The 4,940-nt window shown below is 30.5% G+C and overlaps 1 long non-coding RNA gene across 4 annotated transcripts; it reads left to right on the forward strand.

Annotated features, from left to right (window-relative positions):
• Positions 1 to 672: 672 nt before the first annotated feature.
• Positions 673 to 4,058, forward strand: LOC102605885 (uncharacterized). Of its 4 annotated transcripts, none has more exons than XR_001474418.1 (3): positions 673 to 804; positions 3,432 to 3,553; positions 3,765 to 4,058. It is a non-coding gene; the product is annotated as an uncharacterized lncRNA (long non-coding RNA). The 4 variants fall into 4 exon arrangements; XR_367913.2 differs by lacking the exon at positions 673 to 804 and adding an exon at positions 816 to 2,288; XR_001474419.1 differs by lacking the exon at positions 673 to 804 and adding an exon at positions 816 to 1,514.
• The last annotated feature ends 882 nt before the right edge of the window (positions 4,059 to 4,940 follow it).

Raw genomic sequence — 4,940 nt, forward strand, 5'->3', positions numbered from 1 at the left:
TTTACTCTTTTAGAGTTAGTCTATTATATTCTTTTATTTATGTGTGTCGTAAGCACACTCTTTTAAATAGAGTCATTTATATCTTGGTTAACTTTCAATATTGAATTTTAAATTTGACTTGGGATGTGTTGAAGTTGTCCAATAGACTTAGAAAACAAAAGAACTATCTGTTAAATCTAATGAGACTTTAAAAAAAGAACAAAAATATGTTTTGATCTTTAAAGGTATTTTTAAAAATAAAAAAAAATAGATCATGTGAACATCGATCAGAGCATGTATGCTAGAATTTGCCTCTTGGAGGCATGACAAATGGAGCTATTGCCTCCTCAATTGAGTGAGGGGAATGGGAACAAGAGAAACCTTGTGGTTGTTTCAGCTGATAATGAAAGCAAACCACATTTCTTGACCTTTCTGTTTGATATGGGTCTCTAACTAATAAATAACTTTCTATTTAGGAGCTCTTTTTTGCTCAATTTAGTGTCCAATGCACCAATCAGTAGTAGAGAAGAAGAACATAATCATTCTGCAGCATATTTCTATAATATAGAAGAGCGAAGTGAGGGACGACCAATGACATATTTGTAATTATATTGACATGCAAGGGTAAATAGTAAATATTGATAAAAAATATCTACAGCCTATTCACTTCAATATTATGTCCTCTATCTAAACCCTCAAGATAGTTGTGGAAACATCTTGTTATTTCCAACGGGATCCACAAGAATTCAAAAAATATGGATTCCTTTACCGTTCTTCATTCTTTCAAGTGTTCTTTGAGTTCTCGCCATTTCGTTGCAATTTCAGGTCAATGTTTCTTTCAATTTTCCCCTAATTTAGTTTCAGTTCTCTTCGAATTCCCAATTCCATGGTTGTTATCCTTTTTATTAATATTTTTTCATTCACATGCTTTTATTTTTCTGCAAAAATATATTTCATCTATATTCTAAATACAAAAAGATTCATCAGTATTCTCAGTTCTCTTCATCGATTATCCATTTCGTGGTTGTTTTCAAGTTTGCTCAATATTTTCTGACTATTGAGAGAAGGAAAGACCAAAATAAACTTAAGTTGTCGGTTCAAGAAGTTTATGAAGTTGGTCAAATTTTTAGTTACAATATAATTAACTTTTCAAATTGTAAATTATTTGTGAATAATGAAGAAGCATTTATACACTTTAAAGTCATATTTATTTTTCATGTTCCCTCCAAATGGAATAAAAACTTGGAATGGTACTAATTTCATTTGGCTTAGCCCTATTTTTCTTGCAATTGATTCTTTCGGTAACACTTGAAGCTCTTAAAATGGAAAAAATTGTGGTCTTTTGCTAGGATTTGATAGAACATTTTTCGAATTCCAGTTTTAAATATTATAAGCAAACAAAAATACATATAAACAATAAGATGGTAATACCTTACATTTCTTTTTAATATTGTTTTCTTCTTCTTTTTACTTACATTTGCTACATTTAGCCGGCGGATTTTTCGGAAATAATCTCTCTACCCCATGAGACAATGGTAAGGTTTGTATACACTCTAGCCTTTAGACATCGGTAAGGTTTGTATACACTCTAGCCTTTAGACATCACTTGTGGGATTTCACTAGATATGTTATTGTTGTGCCTTTTTTACGCTTTCAAAATTTATCGGACTTGTCATGCTTCCCTATAGATTGTTATGGTTTTTCTTTTTGGGTGTTTAATCTAATATCGTGGACTTCTCAAACTTTTCACAATATATTAATGGTGGTTCAATTTTTTTCTTTTTTGTCACAACTTCATGTGCTATGTTGCTTCATCTATTATAGACAGCTGCCTTTGTGTTTTATTTCGTTTGCACTTAGTCTGTATTGCTAATTTGATGATCCAATTCAGACCATTTATATGCAATACCAAAAGCATTGAAATTTGTTTAAGGATACATTACTATTAAAGGTATACATTAATAGTTTCATAAAAATATTTCATGGTTTATTGAGAGAGCACTTACCATATTATTATCGCTGAAAGAACTGATAACAAAATCATCAAGACTATGCGACGTCTGTTATTAATATAGCATCTGGTGCTCCTCTTTTATTAGTGCAGGGTAAATAAATATTAATACTTTTGTGTATTTTGAGAAGTAACTGAAAGAGTTTCTATTTCAGATGCAAACTTTACTAATTCAAATTGTTTTGGTATGATACAGACTAATTTATGTTTGGTCCGAAATATTAGGTGCATCATTCTTGATTGGAAGTGTAATGTGAAAGTAAGCATAAACTAAGTTATGTGTTCTATTCTTTCAACAGTAAGTTTCAATAATCTATTTATCTGCATTGTTGCTACATAAGAAATAATTATTAGTCTTATTCGAAAACCATTTAACCAATAAAAACCAACACTCAGAATTTTCTATACCTATTTCTTGTATCAATTGACGAAATGTTTGTTTAAAATTCAGTAACCTATTTCGATTTTCTTTGATTTTGAACTTATATATTTTTTTTAGAAATATTTTGGATTTATCTAATGCGGGTTTAGCTAGACGTTGTGAATGCAATTTATGAAAATTTTCTTTAATTGTGCAAGACTTTTAACTTTTAAGTCAGATTATTATTTCTGTTCTCATTATATTAGATTAAGATTTTAATTTGATTATATGAAGGATAAGTTGAGATTGTAATGCCTAGAGATGTCTAATTTCTTCCTATCATGAGGGATGATTCAATTGCTATAAAGAAAACCTGAAACAATGTGTATTACCCATATGATGATCAAATAAGAACCCACTTAGATAGATATTGTGTCTATTTGTTAATGCATTTCTGTTTCTATTAAGAAGACATGTGATTAGATGTTATCTACAATTATATTTGAAGTGAACTTCTTAAAACATAACACCGGAAAGTAGTTGATTCATATTGGTTAAGAAGACAAAACACATACCTTGGTTAACTTAAGATGATGAGTGTTATCATGTCAACAGTAAATATTTGAGAGCATCTTTGTCTATTTGTTGAGTATGAGGGCGAGAGATAAGTCTGCGACTAATCAACATCATTTTCTTCTTGTAACTGGATAGAGAGAATGTTCTATCAAGATTAAAGTTCTGTATTTACTTAAAACTTTCTTTATGCTTATAGCTTATTAGACTTTATAACAGATGATACTGAATTATGTCTACTATAGTTAAATTATACAAGAGCATAACTTCAGGGATTTATGTTCATTGTCACCAATTACTCCTTGATGTTCAAAAAAATGTGAGTATATCTTCTTTAGAGGTCATTAAGCCTTTCTTTTCATCTCATGAAGGCATATGGGTTTTACTCTTGATTGTGATGTTAAATTGTGTAGTTACTCCCCTGAAGATGGATGTCAACTAAAGATGAAAAGTAATTTAAAAGATTGGGAGTTAGCTACTCTAACTTATCGTCTTTTGCTCATGCAGGGAGATGGAGGTAATCGAGATGAAAAAGATAAGAGTATGGTGAATTTCTAGCAGTAAAGGTGAAAATATCGGAGAATGGCTAGAAAAACATTTCTAGAAAAGCATGAGAAGGACGACCAAGGGTAAGAATGTCATTTAACATATAATTTAATTGCTACATTGCTATCTTACTATATGTCTTCCCGGCCCTTCCTCTCCATCTCCATCTCATTTTCTCTCACCTTCTCTCTTTAGAAATAAACACTGAACTTTAACCTTACAACACTTGACAGATTCTAATTCAATTATGATTTATGGGTACCTGAAAATTTATTAGCGTGTCTGTTGATTTAGAACCAGGATTTTGGGGAAATTTTCTTGGAGTTGAAGGAAAGAACCATGAAGCTACATAACATAGTTAAAAAGGCGCTAAATCCATTGTACCTTAACACCGTTCACATACAAGCCGATCAATGACTACAGGATTTTCAATGCACTATTGATGCTTGGCAGGTTTCACAATTTTTATCTAATTATTTTAGTTAGGTCTCTCTAAATTTAATTAATAGGAACAATTGTTAAGAGAAATGAGATATAGATATCAATTTTGAGTATGCCATTACCGTGCTCATTAATAATTTTGATTTATATGAAGCGGACAAGAAGAAACAATTTTTCATTTCAGATTGGCTCGAATAGTGGAATGGATAAAGATGATTTTGATAGTGAAACCAACTAATTTGGGATTGCGATATACTTCATTGATTTATTTTTCATTGGATTTATGGTTTTAAAATAAGAGAAACTTCTTACGTAAGTGGTGAAAGAATTAAAGTACCATTTATCTATAGTAATATAAATTGAATAATTTGTTTAATTTCCGACTTCTTAATCTCGCTTGCTCCATCAGTCGTATACTACAGATTAAGTACGAAAGAATCAGAGAAAGTATACATCTATCAATTGGGAATAATTCTACTAGAGGTACCAATCAACTCAATATGAAATAGAAAATGTGAAACTTCATGTAAAAACGATAAGACCCTCTATTACTTGAACACTCAATATTGTTGTTCTTCTAACAGAAGGATTTTTATATCTAAGGAAGGTTATGGTTCTGGGGATATAATTTATAGTAGTGTTAGATAATGTGTTGATTCTACTAGTAGACACAGAGCAGTAGACATAAGATTGACTTCCAAAAGATAATGCTAGGGCATGATGCAACAAAACTGAAAACATTCTTCTTATACCCACCCCTCTCCTAATACATTAATGTTATTGTGTTGTAGAACATCATTTATGGTAACTTCTTACAATATTCTTATATTTAAGTCAACAACATGGGACAAACAATGTAATATTTAAGGGAAAAGAGTCTGAAAAATATTCCAACTTTGGCCGAAATTGTTGTTATGATACCAAACTTTGGAAAAGACCTTTTACCCCATGTACTATTTAATAGTGTATTTTAAAGGTATATATGTGCCTACGTGGACATCATAAATATTGCTTCATTTTAAATAGTAA

This window comes from Solanum tuberosum, unplaced genomic scaffold (genome assembly GCF_000226075.1).
Source record: "Solanum tuberosum cultivar DM 1-3 516 R44 unplaced genomic scaffold, SolTub_3.0 scf00200, whole genome shotgun sequence".
Lineage (NCBI taxonomy): Eukaryota > Viridiplantae > Streptophyta > Magnoliopsida > Solanales > Solanaceae > Solanum > Solanum tuberosum.